Raw genomic sequence first — 25198 nt, forward strand, 5'->3', positions numbered from 1 at the left:
CACAGTTGCCAGTGGCACCCAGGCAACACATCATCTTCATCCTGAAACCATACAGCTTCACATGTGTGGGCCAGGAAACCCAGCTCCCTGAATTAAGTGGCCGGAGGCACCCTGTTCCACAAGCCAGGCTCCTGCACAAAAGCACTCAGCTGCACTTTCTTTGTGGATGGACGCCCACCATTTTGGTTCATGAGTCTGCTGACATCACGCTTCTGATGTGCAACCCATCTCCTGAGTCCAGGTGGTCCACTGCGGTCTGGAAGACACGCTTGCTTGCTGGCTCTTGCTGGAAGTTATAGGCTTACCTTCTGCTTCTGACATGAGTTATTTTATATCCAGCAGGCTGGCACTTACCCACAACTGGCTAATAGTATACAATCAGTATCTGTTTTTCACAGTCTTGCCCAGATTCAGGGAAAGGTCATTTGGTGGGAATAACAAAAATATTTATGGCTAGCCCAAAGCAAGCTCACTACCATTGTGAGTTGATGCCTACTCACAGCAACCCTCTAAGACAGGATAGAACTGCCCCTGTGAGTTTCCAGGACAGTGACTCTTTAGGGGAAGAGAAAGCCCCATCTTTCTCCCAGAGGGTTGCTGGTGGTTTTGAAATGCTGAGCTTACCGTTAGCAGCCCAAATGCAGTCACTGTGCCACCTGATCTCCTCTAACTATAATTAGATGTTTCATAAAAAAAGTTATAGCCTGCAGCTCTTTTGTCAAAGACCATATTTGTTTGGTTATGTAAAAAAATTAAGATAGTTCGACTCTATTATATATATTACTCTATGTATGTATTATTTTGCCATGGCTAATGTTCTATTGTGACTTAATGATTGTAGTCTTCCATTCAGCTATTATGTCTTGTGATTTTTGTTTTTATTCTTTAGTTTTGTTTGGTATATTGAGACTTTGGTCTGTCATTGAAACTTTATAATCCTTTTCTAAGTATCCACAAAGTTATTTGCTCAGGTTTTGTTTGACAGTGTGTTTAATTTATTCATTTAATTAAAGAATTTATATCTTGACCACATTGAGTATATTAAATATGAGGACAATAAAATCAGTGACTTTGAGTCATTGCGCAACATCCTTGATCAGATATATTTTCCAAACCAGATTACTAGGGGACACTGGACTGCTGAAACCTCTTAGTTATGAATGGCTTTCTTCCACGATTTAAGGCATTGACACTACTATGTACTTCTTGACTTAAGAAAAGTGTACTATGGGGAGGGGACACATTTATAATTACCCTGGATTTTATATGTGTTTCATTATTTGTAAAAATAAAAAAGGAAAAGAAAGAAAAGTGTCCTGACTACCCTCCCTCCCCCCAGGGGGGTGAACAACAGAAATGCAGGTGAAGGGAGACAGCAGTTTGAGTAAGATATGAAAAGAGTAATAATTATAATTTATCAAGGGATCAAGAGGGTGGGGGAGAAAATAGCTGATATCAAGGACTCAAATAGAAGTAAATGCTTAGAAAAATAATGATGGCAATGTGTGTACAAACAGCCTTGACATAATTGACGTGTGCAATGTGATAAGAGCTGCAAGAGCCCCCACCCACAAAATGTTGTGTTTTTTTTGTAATGAAAGTAAACCGAATGCTATGTTACATAAACAGAAATCTCCTTAGTCTTGAAAGTTTTGGAATTTTCCATTCCTTAAGGGAAACTATAATTGCTTAGCAAATGTGAAGACAATCCAAAAGTGTTAGCATCTTTTCCAAATACATAAATAAAAGCGTAGTGGAAGTAACATTTCTTGCATTTCTGTAAAATTTAAATTAGGGTTTTATTCTTTTCCATCACCAAAAATGAGCCTTCTTAGAATTTTAACAGACACGGTCTATTAATCTACACATAAAATTTCTGCATAATCACTGTAATCTTCCTGTAAAATTAATTAGCTTTTTCACAACTTTAGAACTCAAAAGAAGTAAAAATTGTAAAAGCCTTGGGCTCATTTCTGTGAGAGATATATGTGAACAGATGTGTGATTAAGAAGGATTTGAAAAGTAATAATGTCTAAAATAATTGCCACAAATAGTGCCTATCTGCAGCCTCCGAGGAATGTGACTGAAGGAAATAACCAATTTGAAGTAAAACGATTCCGTTTACTTTATGTTTTGCTTCCTTTTCTGGTGTGCTTTTCTTTTCGCATTTCTATGGGAAAGTTTTCTTTTAATCAATTTATTAATATAACATCGTGTGGGCATTCAAAAGCAAGGTGGGCATAAAGGATAAGCAGGAATAAATAATTTTCTGTAGGAATTTACAAAAAATCATAATGGTTACTTATTGTATAATACTCTGTTGTCAGAGATATAAGGTAGGATTTTGTTACACGTGCATGAATACTGTGACTGTTGGATTCTCACAATATCCGTCTAATAAAATGAAACATGAATAAGTTAAGGTATTTATGTTATCTGCTTTGTTTGGGGAGGTAATCAGAATTTATATAGAGCCATTCACTATCTGTGTGCATTCATTTCTCATACATAAATATAAAAACTGCAGATTGAACTTGAAGGCTAAGATACAAGCCCAGGTGATTTAATTGAAACCCAGCAGGTTGAGACCGGGAAATGCAATCCTTGTCCTTAGAATTCACTTTCTGGAAAAAAAAAAGTCAGTAGCCAGTTGGGAAATGTAACTGTCCTAATAGAAAAATTACTTGGAGTGCCATTTCTAATTAATTCAACTCAAATTCTTATTTTCCATCTCTGAACTGGATTATGTAAAGGGAGAAATGAATATATCAAGAATCAGTTGTTTAGGTTCCTGTCAACGAATGGTTCTTTGGCATTAAACATGTCCCCAAGCATTTTTATTTGTAGTGATTATTTTTCTCCTTCCTTATGATTGGGGGAGTATGGTAGCTGCACTTCTTAATGAGACTATTGTCACAACGATGTCAGATGACCCTGTATGTCTAAGAAGCATTAGATGCTCTGCCAAGGCAACAATACAATCCACATGGAAAGCACCGTCCAATGCGATGCACGTTGTGGAGCTCCGTAACAATCTGAAATCTCTACTAATTGATATACCCAAGGACATAGAATTCAATTTGTCTAACACGTACGTTTGCCTCTAAGTACTAAAAGAGTCATATATGTTTTCTAAAACCCTTAACAGTCTACATTATAGTAATGGTATTTTGTATTCATTATTCACATTATGAAATAACTGTAACAGTGACACGGGAATTATTAGTTTATTAGGAAATATTTTTTAGGTTTTATTCTATATATAGCATTGATCTTTTAAAACATAAGAATCGGATGAAGAAACCTTTGTTCTAAAACAGCTATCTTTTGTCTAATGCAGGGACATTTCATAGCCCCTCCCATTGATTTAGAAAAACTGACATCCAATGCTTTCCTCCTATCAGTTACATTGAGTAAAGTTCAATCGTGTGCCTGCATGGCGATTGTCCTATACTCCTAACCCACAGTACAGGAGGATACTTCTCAGCCCTGCAAGATCCAATGGGTTTATGGAACATGAAAGAGGCAGCTAGATGGAGCATCTCTAGCTTGCACAGATGAAAACATGGATACTTCAGTGAGAGGATTCCAATCAAAAAAAGAGATAGAAAAATATAAAAGAGGGGGAAAGTGAACAAATATAAAAAAATATTGGTTAGTCTTTGGGATCATAAGAGGGAGTTTTAAAGAAATGGGGAAAGACTATCTTAGGGTAAAAATGATCTGATATGCTTGGAAGACTACAAATATTTGCAATCATAAACACAGGATGCCAAAAATGTCAACTTTTTTTAAGAAGAGATGAGAAAAATACCCCGGTTGAAAAAAAACCCCCCTGGGCCAGAGTTAGTTATGAGAATTAACTCTAGGACTTTTCCTTAGAAAATGTTTGCTCAAATACAACCGATAGTTGGTTTCCTGGGAAAACTGTAACAAGTGGACCCCAAGCTTTCTTCTTGAGAATGTGTTTCAATATTGTCATCAAGCAAGAAATAATTCTTAGACCATTTTACACTAACGAATCTGTCCAACCCTCTTCTTTGAGGAGGCTGCCTTCTTTGTTCTGACTTGATCACAGAGAATATATAGGCTATTTATAGTCACTTTGGCAGATAGAAGCACCAGGACTGGCATCTGTGAAAAGCCAGCATAAATCAAAACAACCAGCCCACAAACCAACCAACCAAACATGCAGACAAACAAAAAATCCCTACTATGAAGTCAATTCTGAGCTGAAGGGCAGAATGGGATTGTCCCTATGGGTTTGTGAGGCAATAAATCTTTACAAGAGCAAAAAGTCTCATTTTTCTCCTACAGAGCAGCTGGTGGTTGAAATGCTAACCTCGTCATTCACAGCCCTGCCCATAATCCACTACATCATCAAGTATTTTCTATTGATCATTGTTTATATAAATTACCCATAAAGTTGCAATATGTAGCAACCCCCCGGGTGGGGATAGGGGTAGTGCTTTGGGACCAGCATCGGGCTGCTAAACTGCTAGGTCTGATGGCTCCCAGTCACCGTCTGTGCCTGGGCACAGTAACGAGGCTTCCAGATGCCCTCAAGAATCTACACAGGAACCTACATAGCATTCCCCAAGTCAGAACTGGCTCCATGGACATAGGTTGGTTTGGGTTTGTGGGGAAGTTTTGTAGACTTTAGGATCATTTCTATAACCCTGCCTTCTTTCCAAGGTGATGAATTCTAAGCATCTTCTCTATTTTGTCAGCACCAAATTCTCATCTCTTAAGCCTTATGAGATATCCAATATGCATTGTGGTTTTTCTAACTCGTAATTGTGTCCCTTGGCCTTGTCCTTCTGCATGAATTCACACCAAATTTTAGCAAATCACTTGAGGGAAATGAAAAATGTCAACTCCTTATTGGGATCTTGAATGTTCAGATTCTGTTGGAACCATGGAATCTTTCTCTTTTTAAAGATCATCTTTTCCCCTTCTCAGAAAGAGTATTCATCCCCTGAAAACTGCTGTATTATCACTAGACACAGAAATGTACAATTTAATATTTATATTGTAGATATTCGGGAAAGCCACTTAAATCTCTTCAGAGTTCAGATTCAAATGAATGCATTCATCCAAAACCATGATACATTGGTTCACAGTTATACATGAAATGACTCATAGTCAATGAAACACAAGACTAGTCATAAAAACATAAATCTAGAATGAAGAAATATGAGTTGTAAGTGCTTTTCAAATAAGCCTTACAAGAGAATCCATTAATTTCCATATGACTTCCCTTTCACAATTTGAAGTTACTATGTTAGTACGCCTGTATAACTGAACAGTCTACTTATTGTTTGTAGGCATCGGAAGGCACGCAGTGATGAAGATAGAAAACTATTGTTTTCACCGTGGATTCGCACTCACCATCAAGGAAACAAATATTCAAACAACTAAATCAATAAGCAACACCATGATAAATGGAGAAAATATTACATTTTCCGAAATTTTATTTTCCATAGAATAGTCAATAATTCAACCAATATATTTCTTACCTGGTATAAATCTGCTACAAATTTCTCCTTAAAATGTTACAAAGCAGGAATCCCACTTTGCGAACTATGGTATGCATGAATAAAGCCGTAGCATTTTCTGCAGCCTCCTAGTCACGTTACAGCTGGCAATGCATTAAGAAGACTGACCAGGAATGGGTGCCTTTGGATTGTGATGTTGGTGAACAATACTAAATATACCAGAGGCCGAGAGAGGGGTAGAAAAATCTGTCTATGAAGATAGCAATAATGCTCCTTAGCAACAAAAATGACCGGACTTCATATCATGCACTTTGGATATGTAATCAAATGGAACTAATCTTGGGGATGGAAATCATACTGTGCTTGCAGAGGGGCAACAAAAACGAAGCAAACCTCATTGAGATGAATTAATGCATGATTGTAAATAGATTCAATATAGAAGAATAGTGCAGAATTAGACAGTGTTCTTCACCCCCACCCAGTGGTACATAAGAAGACTGAGTCAAAATTACCTCAATAGGCACCTAGCAATTACATGAAAAGACACTTATTTTTACGTATTTTGTTCTCTTCCACTATCCCAGACTGTAATAGAAAACCAGCACACCAATCATCTTTGTATAATATCACCTTAAAATAGTCTTCTCCAGGAACACATTTTTAGGTTAAACTTTCTTTTTTTCCCCTCCCTCTGGGTAGAGGGCTCAAAAAATTGTGTATCTCTTTCCCTGAAAGTGCCTGCTAACAAGGAGAAGGCTTACACACCAAAAAAGCTAGGAGCATCAGGTTAAACTTTCAAAGGCTTTGCCTGTTTGAATAAAAACAACAAGCCCTTAGGATCTACAACTAAAATTGAGAATATAAGACTAGTGCAAACAGTTGGCCGCTGCCTACAACCCCAAAGGACGGTAATTCCATCCCACCCTATCTGAACAAGGGGAAGAAGACCTGCTTCCGTGAGATTCCATCATGGAAAACCCTGTAGAGCACAATCCTTAAATGGATGGGGTTGCCAGCAGTTAAAATCAACTTGATGTCAAAGGTTTTTGATTGGTTGTTATTACTAAATCACATATGCATTTTTCTTCTCTTCTTTTTTCTTTTGGCAACTTGACCATTTAAAACCGCCATGTTTTCTCAAAGCCAGTCTTCCTAAACACCCTCTGTTGAGTCCGCAAACTCACTGCCAGTCAATCCGGTTCAACTCAGAGCAGCCCTGCAGGACAGAGCAGAACTGCCTGCGTGGGTTTCCAGGACTGTAAGTCTTTATTACCCAGGTCATCGTACTTTCAAACACTTTGTGTTCATGTGAAAGTTGGTCATTGAATAAGGAAGCTGGAAGGAGAATGGATGCATTGGAGTATTGTGCCGGTAAAGAATATTGAAGATACCAAGGACTGCCAGAAGAACAAATAAATGACTTGGGAAAAGTACATTTCCCTTAGGAGTATGCACCTTAGGCGGAACTGATCACAGTGACCCACGTTCAACTCCCTACCCCACCTCTTCAGTTGGATGAACAACAGAAGCGTGGATGAAGGGAGATAGCAGCAGATGGTGTAAGATATGAAAATAATAATAACTTATAATTTGTCAAAGGGTCACGGGGAGGGAGTGAAAAGGAGAGCTGATATGACATAAAAAGGAAATGTTTTGAAAATGATGATAGCAACATATTACAGATGTGCTTGATACAATTGATGTGTGGGTTGTTATAAGAGCTGTAAGAGCCCCAATAAAATGATTTCTTTATTTTATGCTCCTTAAAAGCTAGGATGCTGAGACTTTGTCTCATGTATTTAGGACTTGCAATCAGGAGAAACAAGTCCCTAGAAAAAGACATCTCACTTGATAAAATAGAAGGAAAGCCTTCGATGAGATGAATTGACAGTGAGGCCAACAAGGGGCTCGATTGTAAGAACAATTGTGCAGCGGGGGCCCAGGACACAGTGGTGTATCCTTCTGTTGTACAGAAAACCCCGATGAGTCTGAACTGACTCCAGAACACCTAACAACAGCAAACAACAGCAACAACAAATCTTTATGGGAATAGAAAGCTTCATCTTTCTCTTGCCAAGAATGGTTGGTTCTGAACTAGTGATCTTAGCCGTTCCAATTCCAACCAACTACACCACCAAGTCTCCTTGCTCAGAAGTAAATTCCAGACTGACCTCTCTCTTTGGGAGCTCTGCAGGACCACAGGCCACATTACAAACAGTTTACCATGCTGCCATTTCCCCCCGATTTTTTAAAAGTAATTAGAGGGTCCTTTTATTTTCTTTTGGGGAAAGGAAAGTAAAATTTGGTACAATTGTTATCTTTTCATCTATCACTAATTAACAAAGAAATGATTAAGTGAGTAAATTCATGTGTTTATGTAGACATAGAAAACAGTATAAATGGTACGCTTCTTTGACAGGATTCGTAAAGGATTTGACAATTCTGTGGTTGAGTCATAAACTTCCAATTACCTCTCAGCCTATAGAGTCATTTCAAGGTCAAGAATAAATACAGACTTGTTTCACCTAATGTCAAGTCACTCAATGTCTCTTTCCTGGTGCCAGTCACTCAGCTAACAGCGACGATGTTCAATAGGGGTCAGTATATCACTTGGCCTTATGGAGACATCCAGATCAGCGTGTTAAGTGCTGCATTATCGCATAAAGATGGAATAGATTAATGAAGTGCAAATGATTTAATTATTTTATATGATTTTCAAAAGCAAATTGCACGAAGTCAAAACTGCATTCTTGAATCTTCCTGTTGTTATTACAAATATTAGGGTGATTAATTTGTGATTTTAATGATAGCATTTGAAAGATTAAATATTGTTTAGCCTTTACATTTAAGGTAGCCAAGTTTATTAATTGACTTCCGAGATATTTTTCAATGACAAAAAGGGATGATAAATCTATTAACATTTTCTTAATCATATTTGGCATGCCTCTATGCCTTGTTATTCTTATTCTCACACATTACCATACCATTGTTCTGTAAATAGAGAGACTGGTGAGTGTAGAAATTGGCTAAATTCCCACGTGTCTGGAATAAAGCAAAGAATACCATATTTGTAAGATTTATAAGATTGTTGATTCTTCAGGTTTAAATGATTTTTACTGGTGAATATCAAGGTTTCTACATTCTACTTTTCTGACAAGCATACTTAAATTCCTGATAATATTCATTAATGACTCTTTTGAAATATGGTCTCATTTGATCAAAGTCCCTTCTGAATACCGTATGTGCCACATTGGTTCACTGTGGTCTGTTTATGCACTGGGATAGTGTACAGGTGGGTTTTGCCTCCATAAAGGATCTTGGTGGCATAGTGTTGGGCTGCTCCAGTAAAGGTCAATGGTTGAAACTCACCAGCCACTGAGGAGGAGGAAGATGGGGTTTCCTGCTCCCATAAGATTTCCAGTCTCAGAAACCTAAAGGGAGAGTAAACATCTTTTCTGCCCTATAGGGTCCCTCTGAGTTGGAATTGACTCTAAGGAAATGAGAGAGTTGATTGAGGAAACTTACTGGAAGTTCAAGTCAACATGGGATTGGGTGGAAGGTGTATGCTTGTCTTCGGAAAAGGCCATTCATTATACTTCTATTGGTGGGTAAACTGGGTGGAATAACCTCCCTTTGGGGGAGGGGGAGAACAAAATCTAAAACAAAAATTAATTACATAGAAGCTGAGGGGAGAATATGGCCAGTATTAGGTGGCTAATTGGACATTTTTTACCTGATTTCTATCTAGTCATTGGTGATCCAACTGAGTGCTGTAGACAATTGGATTTTAAGACCATTCTTTTGAGGGGCACAGGATCCTGCATAGGGCACACCAGAAGGGTGTGATATGGGATCCTCAATAAAGGAACTGGCTTTTCCCTTAAACATGTAGCAGTGGATTTAGGAAATGGACACACATCTTGGAATTAAAGCTGGATGCTAGAGTATGAAAAAAAATGGTCATTTTTGGATTTTGGTTGTAATCTCTTGCTTTGAGGGTTCCCAGTGAATGGCAGCATGGGACTACCACATCATTAATACTTTCATTTCCTCTGCTTTTTAATGACATTTATTAGTCTTGCAGGCATGGTTCTGCCTTTGTGAATAAGTGTTAGTGAAAGTTTTAGCCTAGTCCCAACCTCCATTGTTCCTGTAATAATATTTTTCACTGAGTTTATAATTTGTATAAATCAATCATTCATGTATTGGCATATGAGAAGCTGACCAGTAAATGTGTAATATTCTTCTCTTAATAGTGTTTTAAAGTCTATGCTATTGGCTGAATTAATGATACTATAAGTAGAATTATATTATGCCCCGTGGGGATGCTTTATAAGATTCTTTATCATAAAATGGCCCCGGGAGTGTAGTGGTTATGCTTTGGGGTGCAATCATATGGTTGGCAGTTCAAAACCAAGAGCAGCTCCTTAGGAGAAAGACTTGCTTTGCTACTCCTATCAATTGTCTCTACTGATCTATCTAGATAAGATAGACTGGATGAATAGTCAGGAGGATAAAACAACAGGACCAATGGTTCTGTGGGGACACGGGAGAGGGAGAGATGGAGGTAAGGAGGTGGTGCTGACCAACTCAGGGACAGGGGAGCCACAAGTGATCCAAAATCAGTGGTAAAGAGGGTGTGAGAGGCCTGGTAGGGATTCAGCAAGGGCAATATAACTGAGAGAAATTACTGAAACCCAAATGAAGGCTGAGCATGATAGTGGGACAAGAGGAAAGTGAAAGGAAATAGAGGAAAGAACTAGGCAACAAAGGGTATTTATACAGGTCTAAAGACTGGAATGTACATATGTAAATATATTTATATAAGAGCATGGGGAAACAGATCTACATGCATATATTTATAGTTTTAGTATTAAGGCAGCAGATGGACATTGGGCCTCCACTCAAGCACTTACTCAATGCAAGAACACATTGTTCTATTAAATTGCCATTCTAGGATGCACAGCTTCCCCAAACGATTGCTGAAGAAAAATGTGTGCATGAGCAAATATGGTGAAGAAAGATGATGGTGCCAGGCTATCAAAAGAGATAGCATCTGAGGTCTTAAAGGTTCGAAGATAAACAAGCAGCCATCTAGCTCAGAAGCAACAAAGCCCACATGGAGAGGCATACCAGCCTGGGTGACCACAGCTGTCAAAGGGATCAGATATCAAGCATCAAGGAACAAAAAAATCATATCATTGAAAATGTGGGTGAGTGCAGAGTGGAGACTCAAAGCCCATTGGTAGACAACTAAACAGCCCCTTACTGAAGAGTTGTGAGGAAGAGATGAGCCAGTCAGGGTGCAAGGTAGCAACGATGAAATATATAACTTTCCTCTAGTTCTTAAATGCTTCCTCCTCCCAACTATCATGATCCCAATTCTTCTTTACAAATCTGGCTAGACCAGAGGATGTGCATTGGTACAGAGAGCAACTGGAAACACAGGGAATCCAGTACAGATGACTCCCTCAGGACCAGTGGTGAGAGTGGGGATGCCTGGAGGGTGGAGGGAATGTGGGATAGAAAGGGTAATGGACTACAAGAATCTATGAATAGCCTCCTACATATGGGGGATGGACAGCAGAGAAGAGGGCGAGGGGAGATGTTGGACACTGTAATATGTGATAAAATAATAATAATTTATTAATTATGAAGGGTTCATGAGGGAGGGGGAAGTAAGGAGGGAGGGGAGAAATAAGCAGCCGATATTAAGGACTGAAGTAGAAGGCAAATGTTTTGAGAATGATGATGGCAACAAATGTACATATGTGCTTGACACAATGGATATATGTAATGATTGTGTAAGAGCCCCCAATTAAAAAAAAACACAAGCAATTACAGTGTCAGAAAATCCCAGCGGGTTGCTGTGAGTCAGCACTGAGCGCACGGCAGTGAGTTTGGGTCTGGATGTCTCTAAAAGTAACTACAGACATCATTTATACATCTCTACCACAGATAAATTAATGGATTTGAGGCTCTCCCTTAATTGTAGCCCTAATCTAAGAACAATCTTTTTTAAATGACTCGCCCTCATGAAGAGACCACTGAAGAACATACAAGTGCTACAGCAAAAGTGTGGTAAACACCTAAGTACGGCGTTTACTAAGTCCACACAGAAGAAGCACCACAGCTGGTATGAAATAAGAATGGTAGATAATAAAATCTCAGTCCGGAGCAGGGAGCCCTATCAGAGCATAAATTGGGAGCCCTATCAGAGCATAAATGGTGGATGGCAGTGCAAACCCTCAATACCAGTTGCAGTGTCCCCAACATGTTTTAAGCCCCCAGTGAATCCTCTCAGAGCCTAGTTGCAGGTTGTGGATGGTCTTGTTCGCGCACAGCGAGCATCATAAATTGCATTATGGCAGATGTCTTTAGGTGCTGCAATCATATTACCTTATCATTTGATCTCCTTTTTGATACATTTAAAAGTTGTTTCCATTTTTAAATATCTTATGTTTTCCTTACAGTTGAGGTTTGTTTTGTCATGGTTGGTCTTTACGTCTTTTGTTTCTTCTCTTTGCTTTGTATGAGTGTCTTAAAACACAAGGTAGGTAAAACGCAGAGGCAGTAACTGGACTAAATGACTTAGGGGCATGGCAGGGAAGCTCTGGGGGAAATCAGGAGCTAACGAGTACAGAAAAGAAAAATGTTCTGAAATTTATGTGTTAATGCTTGTACAACTCTTCTGAATATGCCTGAAATATTAAACTTCCCTGATATGTGAATTATATGCCAATGAAACCATTTTAAAGCTTACTTTGCCCAGCAGATGTAGTTACCTATGGTAGCAGTAGCTAGGAAGCACTCAGCATCCCCTTCAAGCGCAGAATGAAATCTACACAAGCAAGGTGCTTAAATATGTTATCCTCCTCCCTGTTACTTTGTTTTTTATGCTCATTGATCCCACATCACCTTTGATTATTATGAACCTCTTCACTTCTGATTGTAACAATCCATTTACAATATTCTTTATTGAAGCTATTGAGAATAAACATAAAGGTTTGGATAAAATGCCCACTAATCAATCACATGACAAATCTGTATGACTTTAACATTTTCATTTGCGGTTGTCAGGTGCCTTGAGTCAGTCCAGGCTTGAAGCAATCCCGGACACTGGAGAGAAACACTTCCCCATCTCAGGCCATGTCCCCCATCACTGTGGCTTTGGATCCTAGCGTGGCCTTCACGATGCCATTTCATCTTGGTGAGGACTTCTGCTCTTTTGATCACTCTACTTTACCAAGCATTGCCTGTGCCAGAGATGGATTCTTCCACGTACTGTGTCAAAAATACGTGAGAATTCCAGAATCTGTGTAAGGCACAGATCAAAGGTACTATTTTCAATTGAATAGAGATCACTACAAAAATATTGACTGCTCCCTGTCAATGTCTGAAAACAGGCAAGACCCTGACAAGCAAGGCAGTCTCAGAGTCCAGGCCTCCTTATATTTCATCAGTCTTTTACAGAAGTATTACTTATGGAAGTAGATCCAGGAATTATAAAGCAATCTTTTCACATGAATTAGAATTTTAGAAACAAACATTATTTGACTGTCAATAAGAGAAGACCCGAGTGACGAGGGTAACAAATGTACAAATGTGCTTCATGCAATTGATGTATATGTGGATTGTGATAAGAGTTGTGTGAGCCCCCAATAGAATGATTTTAAAAAATTGAGAGAGAAAATCTTTGCAATTCTGATTATTTGAATCATATATCCCTAGAGTGAAAGCCATAATTAAACAAGTCAGGTCTCAGATAAAATGATGAGCTCTTTTTATCTTCTTGAATACTGAACAATAAAGGATTTCATGTATAACATTATGGATAACTCTTGTAGAGGGAAATATCTCATTTGTCATTATTCTCAATCTCAGATGTTCCCAGGATGTATTACCTACGAACATAAATTAAAAGGCAAAGCACAGACAGAGGGTAGTCATAGGAGCAAGAATATCTGGTAGACCATATGGCAGCACATTTTTTCTAAGAGCGTAAGACTATAAAAATGAGCTTCCCCAAGTGTGGTGAAGACAGTAAATGGTGCCCAGCAATCAGGAAAAAATCGTGCCTGGGATCTTAAAGACTTGTCTTAAAATAAGATGCCATGTCATTGACGTGTGAGCAGAATCCACTCAGGAGAAGCACATCAGCCTGTATGATCTAAGCACCGTAAGGAATATAAAGCAAACCTGGAGGAGGTTATGGTATTAGAGCCTAAATCCTGAACACCTCATGTGCAGAAGGCTACCAATGACAGTGAAAGCCCCAAATCTATCAGCAGGGTCTCCCTGCAGATTAAGCCTCATATGAATCTCCCTTGCCTAAGGACCAGGTACAGGGCATACTGTAGGGTAGAGTATTGCCATTACATTTAGTACAAAATGTGACACGTTGTCATTGATCTCCTTCTTTCTCTAATGTATAATTTTTTCCCATTTTAATAGTTCCCTGTTTGTTTTCTATTGAGAGTTTTTCTGTTTTATTCTGTCATTGTTCTTGGGCCACTTGTGTTTTGCTTTGGTTTTCTAAGCTTTCCTACATAGGAAACCCAGGGTAGGTAAACTGATAGTGACAACTGGATGAATAGCTTCAGTGGGCATAGCAGGGTGGGAAATGGACAGCTAACAGCCGAGAATATAAGAGGGAAGAAATAACCCGGGATGGAAAGGGAAGATGGTTGCACAACTCTTATAAATGTGAAATGAATGGTATGTAAAATGAAAGGCCAGTGAATTTATCTTTAAAAATAAAATCAATTGGAAAATGAGCTTCTTCTTTAATTAGGGCTCTGTTAATTCATACTGAGACGTGGAAGAAAATATTGGAATGATTTAAATTGATCTCTAATGTTTGACAAAGTGATTTTCATAAATATGAAGGGTGAGCAGAGGAAGGAGATGCTTCAGAAGTAGATTGTGATGCTGTCATTGGATGCCATCAAGTCCTCTCCCGCCCAGAGTGGGACTATGCACAGCAGGAGAAAATGCTGCCTGGTCCTGCATCATCCTCTTATCGCTCCTATGTCCAAGCCTATCGACGCTGCCTCTGTCAAATGCATCTCTAGGGCTTTCGCTTTTCTGCGGCATTCCTGCTTTATCAAACATGATGTCCTCTCCAGAGACTGGTCTCTTCTGACAACACATTGAAAATATGCAAGAAGTCTGGCCACCCAATACAGATCAGTGTGTCCTGTTAGCAGTCCATGATACTTTCAATGTACAGCAACATTCAGATTCATCGATTCTTCTATAACCTTCTTTATTGAGTGTCCAACTTCCACAAGCTTTTCATGCAATGGGAAAGACCAAGATTCGGGTCAAGCACATTTTAGTGTTCAAAATAACACCCCCACTCTGCAATACGCTGTAGACTTCGTGTGCAGTAGGTTTACCTAATAAAGTACGCCTTTTGTTCTCATGAACATTGATCATGGATCCAAGCAAGATAAAAATTCTTGATAACTTCAACCTTTTCTCCATTTATATGATGTTACCCTGTGGTAGAGTTATGAGGACTTTGGCCTTTACCTTGGGTTGTGATCCACACCAAAGGCTACAATGCTTGGCCTTCATCAGTAAGTGCTTTAAGTCTTCCTAACTTTCAATGCACAAGGTTGTTTCATCTGCATATCAGATTGTTAATAAGCCTTCCCCCAACCCTGATGATCCCTTCTGTACCATAGAATCCAGCTGTTCTGATTATTATTCAACACACAGATTGAATTAATATAGTGAGAGTGTGGTAAGAGAATACAACACCGTCACACACCTTTCCTGATTTACAACCACGCAGTATTCCCTTGTTCCCTTTGCACAACTGCCTATTGATCCATGTGCAAGTTCCGCAGGAGCGCATGAAGGGTTCTGGAATTCCCACTTTCTCTTAAGGTTATCCATAGTTTATGATACACACAGATTACCTTTACATAGTCAATAAACACAAGTAAACTTCTTTCTGACGTCCTCTGCTTCAAACAACATTAGCAGTGGCAGCCCTTTTCCATGTCCTCTTCTGAATCCGGCCTGCACCTTCTGAGGTTCCCTGGCAGTGTCCTGCTGCGACCCTGGTTGGATGATCTGCCGTCAATTTCACGGGCCTGTGATATCAATGATATCATTCTAAATCTGAGTCACCTTTTTCTGGAATGGGAACAGAGATGCTCCAGTCCGTTGGCCGTGGGACTGTCCTCCGTATTTTCTGTTATAGATGTGCGAGGGCTTCCAGAGCTTCATCAGCTTCTTGATTCATTTCCATTTGGATTTTACCAATTCCCTGAGTCTTGCTTTTGACGAATGTTTTCTAGTTCAGTTTGAACCCCTTCCTTCAACACATGACTTCTTGCTCATATGCTGCCTCCTGCAATGATGGAAAATCAACTAGCTCTTTTTGGTACAGTGACTCTTCTTCTTTCCATCTTCTTTGGATAGTTCCTGCACCGTTCAATATTTTGCCCAGAGAATCTTTCAATATTGCAACTAGCAGCTTAATTTGTTCCCATCAATTCTTTCAGTTTAAGATACACAGATCATGTTCCTTTTTGGTTTTCTGACTCCAGGTCTTGCTCATTGTATTAGAGTGTCTTACCTTGTCTCTCAAGCTGTGCTTTGAAAATATCCCTCGTGATAGTTGGATTTTGTCACAAGGAACAAAGGACTTTATTCCAGGGTGTCTTTTGGAGGAACAATTCTCTAATCATTTGACTGGAAGTCCTGGTGTCATAGTGGGTTTGAGATTGGGCTGCTAATTGCAACTGCAAGGTCAGCAGTATAAGATCAGCAGTTTGGAACCACCAGCTGATCCTCAAGAGAAAGTTCAAGTTTTCCATTCCTGTAACTAGCTGCCGTCTCAGAAACCAAATGCAGCAGCTCCATTCTGCCCTGCAGGGTCACAATGTCTTGGAATTTACTCAATGGCAACAAGTTATAGCTTTATCCATTTCACACCATCCTTAAACACTATGTTGCTTTGTTAGTGTTACTGAAAGGTTACATTTGAGCAAAATTTGAAAGTTAGAAGCAAAGCAGTAAGGAAGAACCGGAAGAAAAAGACACCGGCCTCTCACGGTAATTATGATTAATAATGTGACACGCAGTCATCCAACCGGTCCTTATTCTCTCCTGCTTCATACCCAGTTGTTCTGACTCATGGCTAGTTGATATTTCCAAACAAAAGCAGCTACCAATGGTAACTTTATGACAGTGCAGATTTTTATAGCTTCACAATCAGCATTCCCTCATGGTCCACCTTGACAACTGGATCTATCTGTCCTTTCAGATAGCCAGCAAGCTCCAACATGTCTGTACATGCTAATGTCCCCGCAGAGCCCCTTAGTGATTTCATAATGATTCTCCAAAAACCTCTTACCTTGGGTTCCCAGCTATCCTCACATGTGATTCAGCTTAAGTATTATAATATTTATATAGTTCCTACTTCCTGATTGAACCTTGGCTCATTAAGATATTGTTTAGGACCTTCATGACCTTATCGCTCCTTATGTTCAGACATGATCTTTATTCAGTCACACAGGCATGCTTCCAAGACGTTGAAAATTCAGTTCTGGACTACCTATCCCAATAAGGCCAAAACCGCCATAAAGTGAGCCACATGCACGTATTTTGTTTCCCGGTGTATATAAAAGAGATGTGTGCACTCTGTTGCAAATCCACTAAGTGCACAATGAAAATAGGGGGGGGGTTGGAAATATTGAGAATTATCAATATATGACAGAGATCTACGAAGTAAGTATATGCTATTAGAAAAAATGGCACTGATAGAGATGTACTTAATGTGGGGTTACCACCAACCTTCAATTCATAAAAACAAAATGTGTTAGTCTGGTACATCAGAGAAACACATCCACAGAAACTTATCTGTATAAGAGCGAGTTTTATATAAAGGGTAAGTGCACATCCAGAAAACATCCCAAACCAGTGCTGCCCAAGCTCACAACACCAACATTAGTCCATATGTCCGACACCAACCCACAAAGTCCTCCTACATGTCACAAAACACACACTCTGATGCTGACTGCAGGAGGAAAGCCCAATCAGTGAATGCGTAAGAATCTCAGTGCTGGCAGGGGTCTCCACACAACTGCTGCAGCACCCAGGGCTGCATCCGGATAGGTCCATGTGGCTTCTCCTCAGGGATGTCTTGCAGGAAGTGAGCATTGCCAGCTGAAGCTGGAACTGCCTAAGGCAGCTGCACCCTGCTCTGACCATCACAAAGCAAGAGACCCAAGGATTCAAAAGGTGAGTCTCACTGAGCCTTTTATCTCTCTGCCCTTTAGTTAATCCCACATGTGTTTATCAGCCAGGTTGACACAACAAACTTTAACTATCTCACAAAACCCCCACAGTATCTCTGAAGCAAACTAAAATGAGGCCTGCCTGTGTTTAATTGCTTTGTGGCTCTCTTTGCATTCTACCTCTGATTTCAATAATGCTTTTCTTACGGCTATAGGATCAAGAACAGATGTCGCTTCCATGTCGACATTTATATTGATAGTTTTCTTTTGCTCCATGATGTCTATGAATAAGTTGATTTGTTATCTAATGCCTCAACTCATATGTGGGGAACATTTTTAGCTGTGATTGTTTCAAATAATATGTAACCTACAGTTTCTTAATCTTGTACACCTTCAGAGTTAGACATTCAGTAAAGTTGGTCCCATCCATGCCTGATCTCCTCTACTTGATGATTAATGAATGTTTTAGTAAGGCACATTATGTACACTCAAAAAGACCTGTGAATTAGTGAAACATTCACAATGCACAGCAATACATATGCCTTGTAGAGCTTAGTTCCAACACCATGTTAAAAGCTAGACAATTAACTTTCAGAAGAAGACTAAAAGCACTGGGAAATTGCCACTGATTAAAACTTCTTAAATGTTTTATTTCATTTTCCCTAAGGTAACAACTACTCAGAAATTAAAATTATCCAGCTGTCAGGTTCTGAGCTAATCGAGGGCTAGCACACATTCATCTTAATAGGAGAGCTTTGTTAAAAAATGGATGATGTTGTTTTCGTACCTTACTGGTAAACATTTATGATGCCTTAATTCCTTCGCCTTCTTTCGGCAACAGATGTTGTCAATTGACCTTTGTTAACTACTTCACCAGGTGTAATTTTCTGAGAGTGCTGCTCACATTCTGTGCTTTGGCTCAACAGCTTCATAAATTTTTATTATACCTGTTTTGACAAAAAACATCCCTTGATTATAGATATACTGACATCAGACCAAAACAGATTTAGTAGTAATTAAGCAAGAGAAGCAGAAAACAATTTGAGGACAATGCGATATGGACAGAGCGAGAGGAAATAAAGATCCTTTACATCATATAGCAGTCTTCTACGTGCAAGCCAGATGCTTTGAATAAGCTACATTTTAATTGTCCAAGCACATCTTCTAATACGCTTCCCTTGTTATGACCTGTCTCCTCTTATATGCATATATATGTGAAATTATAAATAGGATTTAATGTTCGTAATATTTGAGGAGGATTCCTTTACATTCCCATCGAGATCTAATGCCTGGGGAGTGGGGAGAGTAGAGTAAAGGATCTGCAATCCCAAGCTCTTACTAGCAATATTCATAAAATGGAGAGATAAAATTTCACATGCATATTTGAATTCATCCAAGTATACAATTATTCTGATAATATGCAGATTAAAATGTGACTATAATAATTATACCTTCTCCTAATGTACATCCTCAATATTCAATTGCTAATAGAATTATCTTGTTTAAAATCAAGCTTCTTCAAAATTGTGTTCTTATCATCAAATTGGTGGTAAATTACAGCTTTATTGAACTGAAGTACCTGTGCCATGACTCTTTTCATGCTTATGATCTTCATATCCTATTCCATGTGCAGAACGAGACTTTTAAAAAATACTTTTGTTTGAAAATTTCTACTTAAAATCTTAAGCTGTTTTATCCCGTAAAAATAATTTAAAAGAGCATTCATACCAACCATTCCCACCAATCCCAAATTAAGACAAAAACCTAATCATTTACATTGTACAGCAGGACCCCGGTACTCGATGCATGAGAACGCAACGTAATCAGGCTTCAACGAGAAATGTCAGGAGATATTGCCGCGCACCTCAAACCAAACGTGGAAGCCCGATCTGACACACGTGATCTTTGTAAACAAGAGTGGCACGTGTTTCAGTCGCTCGGCATTAGTTGGCGTTGCTGCTAAGAGTTACTTAAACCTTTTGTGGCTGTGCTCCAAACATTTTCCTATAATTTTCTTCGTTTTTGTGGCTTTTTTGTACTATTTTTAGATTAAAAACATGGGTCCTAAGAGTTGATTTTTTTAAAGACTATCATGATAGGGAACTGCTAACCGTGTTATCGTTGTTGTTGATGGTAATTTAGTAAGCCCTTTTATAAAAGTTAAGGAAATGCCAACGGCAGGCAACATTAGACAGATTTTTTTTTAGAGAAAGCCAGCAGGAAAAAAGGCACAGAAGGGGAAAAAAATAAAAACTCCTGAAAAGCAGCTACAAGCTGATTTTATGGAAGGGGATTCCCCTTCCAAACAACGACTCTCTCTCCATCCTCCTCTCCACATCCGTGTCCACAGATCCAGATCCTCCTCAGTATCAAGGTATGGGCCAGACTGTAGTTGTTAAAAAAATTTAAATGTTGTGTTTTTATTTAAATGATATTATTTAATTCAACTTATTTACTTCAAAATTTCTGTGTAATCTGTATAGAAGGCAAGGTTAGGGTAAAAAGTTGGTGGTTAAGAATAGATTAATCCCCTTTCATTTATTTCTTATGGGAAAAATTGATTCAGAACTCGACTGCATCACATCTCGACGCTCATTTCAGAAAGGATTAGCATTGAGATCTGGAGATCTACTCTGTGCTCTTCGATGAGGTATTAGTCAGTGATGAAGCCGACGAGTAAGATGAAGGTTGAATTTGGGGATCCAAATGAAAATGAGGCAGGCATAGTATATTTGAAAGACTCCCCTCACCTCCTTTACCATTATTTATTTAGTTTTACAAACCTTTGCTTTATTTCTCAATACCAAAGCTAAGGTCAAACTTTACTATTATAACACTCTGACAACGTGTAGTGAAAATTCTACAACACCTTGTCACCTTTCTTTTATCTTTTGTGTGTTCAGATCCCTGAGCTGACAAGCTGTCAAAGATATTCTTTATGGAAAGTTGAATTCCATATAATACAGTTTCCCATTATTTCTGAAAGTGATTATAATATACACAGCTGAAATGAATTTTGATCATTGTATCCCCTAAATGTTGTGTATGGATGGACATAATAAAAATAGCACTATCATGTTTTTGAGAAAGGAAGGCAGTCCTTATGCTAAAAAGGAGAGTGGGAACATAGACTCTTAATGAAACCCTGATCTTGCCATTCACTCAGCAAATAGCCACACCTGGACCTATAAAGATAAATTAAGTCCCGTGATCCATGTCCTCTCCTTATTTGCATTGAAATTCTCATCGGTTTAAATCCTTGGAATTCTCAACAGAGAAACTTTTATTATAAAGACCCAGTAAGTCTTACCTGTGGGTTGCGACCCCTTTGGGGTCAAACAACCCTTTCACAGGGGTCGCCCAATTCATAACAGTAGCACAATTACAGTTATTAAGTAGCAACGAAAATAATTTTGTGACCAGGGTGTCACCACAACATGAGGATATGTATTAAAGGGTCACGGCATTAGGAAGGTTGAGAGCCACTGCCGTAAGAATACAATTGCGCTAATCTCTTCTTTTAAAGCAAATTCTGAAGCGCTTGGGTAGACAGTGTTATCAGTGAACAAGCAACTTGTGTACACTTTCTCTGTTTCCGTCTCCTTCTCTGATCAAGCAATGACCATGGAGAATCTCACAAGGACACTCTTACCCTGTTATTACTGGGACCTCAAACTTAGGCGACCTCCATTGGGGTCTTTATCCTCCGACTTACTCAGCCTAGAATGCTCCATGGTGTAATGAGATGTGATTTTCCAAGTGTCTACCAAGGGGCTAAATAACACAAACTACTAATTAAAAACAAAGCAAAACCAACCAAACAAAAACTTCTTCCTGTGGGATGGTTCTTGAAAAATAGAAGATAGGAAGTGGAGGGGAAATGAGAGTTGCAATGGAGTCCTGCAGCTCTAGCTGTCCTCTGTCCTCCGTCCTCCGCTCTGGGCACAGGTCCAGGTGCAATCACTGCGCGCATGGTTTTCAGGTGAGGAATGAGCTCGGCTGCTGAGCGGCTGCTTTTCTCCTCGAGGCCCGTGGCTCATTGTGAAGACCAGCCAGGCTGGTAATGATTGGCGTTATGTTATGCTGTCACTTTCCCTTTGTCGGTGCCCACAAGTCTCCCCAACAATTTAACTTCCCAGGGATTCCACCTCCTAAATAAAGTATTACCATTTTAGCCTTGCCTCAGTTTCTGCCTTCTGGAGAGCCAGAGTAAGACCGATGAGATTGCTGCTCGCAGCGTGTAATGGAGCAACACCCAGAGGCTGCTTTGGATTCCGGCTTGTTGCTAAAGCTGGTTCTTGGACACCTGGTGCGAATACTAATTGGGATGACCACTTGGGCAAAACCAAAGAAAAGGACGTAGTGTATCTGCCTGGAGCTCCTCTCTGAAAGCACGTGCTATCGTTGTCAGCTGCCTCGGATCACCTCTCATATTGACTCCTGGGTAACAGAACAAAACACGACCCTGTTCTGGACCACCCGACACCGGATCGTTGAACCCATTGCTGCAGCCTCTGGGGAAAGGGATCTTCAGGGGGGTCTCTTTTTCACTGATGTTCCACTTCACCGAGCGTGATGTCCTTACCCAGGAACCGGTCTCTCTGGATCAACTCACCAAACCTCTTGAAACCAACGTCTTATAATCTCCATTTCTGGCTCTACTTCCTCCAGGACAGATGTGTTGGTTCTTCTGGAAGCCTGGGGTTCCTTCAATATTCCTTAGCAACCCCATCCTTCACATGCGTGCATTTTCCTGTGGTCTTCCTCTCCATTGGCCAGGTGTAGAATGCATATAGGTGATTGACAATACCATGGCTTTAGCTAGTGCACCTCAATCCAAAGAACGTTATCCTTTCTCTTTAATGCTTACATATTAGCGGCAGTTTTCAAAGTATAATTTTAATACAGTTAGCTCAAAATGAAGATATTAAAATGAACCCAGGAATCCTGACATTTAATTGAAATGAGGTGGTGGTGTTGCTTTACCAAAAAAGGGGTTAATTTTTGCTCCCATAATATTGTGACCTTAAAGTATGAGCATTACATTATACTTGTCATTTTCAGAGCGTTCAATCCCAAGTTGTTGTTAGGTGTCATTAATTTAGCTCTGACTCACAGCAGCCCTATGCAGAACAGAATGACACACCGACCAGACCCACACCATTCTCCCAAGTGCTCTTTTGTCGGAGCCCTTTGTTGCAGTCATGGTGTCGACCCTTCTTGTCGGGGATCATACCATTTTTTTAAAAATTGCCCCTCCACTTCAATAAGCACGATGCCCTTTTTCAAGGACTGCTCTCTCATGATAGCACATCCAAAGGTCAGAAGACAAAGTCTGGCCATCCTTAAACCTAAGGAACTTCCTGGCTGTACTCCAAAGACAGATTTGATTTTTTTCTTTTAGTAGTCCATGGCACTTGTAATATTCTTCACTAATACCATAAAACAAATGTGTCAATTCCTCTGACTTCTTTATTCAATGCTCCACTTTCACATGCACATAAGACAATTAAAAACACTATGGCCTGTGTCAGGCAGAACTTAGTTCTCAAAGTAATAACCTTGCTCTTCAGCTTTCTTTCTTTTTCTTTGTAACTCATTTTATCGGGAGCTCTAACAGATATCATAAGATTCCATAGTTCAATCACATCAAGCAGTATTCTACACTTGCTACAGTTGCCTCAAAACATTTTCTTTTTTCTTGAACTCCTTGATATCAGCTCCCTTTTGTCCCCTCCCTCCCTCACCCTACCCACTAAGAACCCTTATTCTCTCCCCCCATTATTACACAATTAAATATATCCATTCACATATAATTCTGTTCCTCAGTCCCAATTGAGTGCAATTACACAATCATCAATGATATCAGCTCCCCCTTCCTTCTACCCCCTTTTTTTGTACCCTTAGGGAATCATTACTTCTGTTACTGTTTCTGAAGGGTTATTTATCTTAACTTTCATGTACCAAGCAATCATAAATATACACATGAAAATAAACAAATTAACATACTTAATGAGGTCAGCTTCCTACAGAGGTTTTGTGCAGCCGATTTATCCAATGCAATGCAACCTCTGATCTTTTGATTACTTCTTCCATGAGCCTTAATTGTGGACCAAAGCAAGATAAAATTCTTTCAACTGCAATATTTTCTTCATGCTATCATTGGTCTAGTTGTGAGGATGCTGGTTTTCTTTTCATTGAGTTGGTTTTCTTTATATTAGTTTTCTTTGCGTCCATACTGAGGCTTCAATCTGGGACCTTCATCAGCAAGTGCTTCAAGTCCGCCTCACTTTCAGCAAGCAAGGTTGTGTCATCTGCATATTGCAGGTTGTTAATACACCTTCTTCCAATCTGGATGCCACATTTTTCCTTATCTAAGCCAGCTTCTCTGATTATTTTCTCAGCATTGGATAAGTATAGTGAGAGGATATAACCCTAACGCACAACTTTCCTGATTTAACCCATCCAGGATTCCCTTGTTCTGTTCCCCCAACTGCCCTTTGATCCATATAAAGTTTCTCATGTGCACAATTAAGTGCTGTGGGATTCACTTTATTTTCAATACTACCCATAGCTACTTAGGATCTACACAGTCAAACGTCTTAGTATAGTCAAACAAACATACAACAGTAACCATCTCTTTGGTGTTCTCTACTTTCAGGTAAGATCCTTCTGATGTCAGCAATGATATCCCTTATTAGATATCTTCTGATTCAGCCTGAAACTCTGGTAGTTCTCTGTCAATGCACTTCTGCATCCATTGTTGAATGATCGTCACCAAAATTTTAGTTGTATGTAATATTACTGATATTGTTCTATAAGTTGTCTGTTTTGCTGGGTCACCTTCCTTAAAATATGTTAAAATATGGATCTCTTCTAGTCATTTGACCTGGTAGCTCTCTTCCAAATTTCTTGACCTAGACCAGTGATACTTTCGTACTCCTCAGCTTGCTGTAACGTTTCTATTTGTATTCTATCAGTTCCTGGAGCCTTGTTTTTCAGTAATGTCTTAGGCGCAACCCAGACTTCTTCCTTCAGCACCACGGGTTCTTGATCATACACTGTCTCTTGAAATGGTCGAATGCTGACTGGTCCTTTTTGGTGTAACTATGTATCATTTCCATCTTCCTTTGATGTGTCCTGCATCATTCAAAATTTGTGCATAGCATCTTTCAATATTGAAACTTGAGGCTTGAATTTTTTCCCCTGGTTTCTTTCAGTTTAAGATATGCCGAGTTCCTTTTCTTTTTGCTTTCCTAACGCTAGACCTTTGCATATTTCATTATAACATTTTATTTTGTCTGAAGTTTCTGTTAAACTTTTAACATCAGCATATCTTCCCTTTGTCTTAGCTACCCTTTGGTTAAGAGCAAGTTTCAGGGCCTCTTCTGACATCACTTTGAGCTTTTCTTTCCTGTCCTTTTAATGCCTTTTGCTTTCTGT

Source organism: Tenrec ecaudatus, chromosome 9 (assembly GCF_050624435.1).
Source record: "Tenrec ecaudatus isolate mTenEca1 chromosome 9, mTenEca1.hap1, whole genome shotgun sequence".
Lineage (NCBI taxonomy): Eukaryota > Metazoa > Chordata > Mammalia > Afrosoricida > Tenrecidae > Tenrec > Tenrec ecaudatus.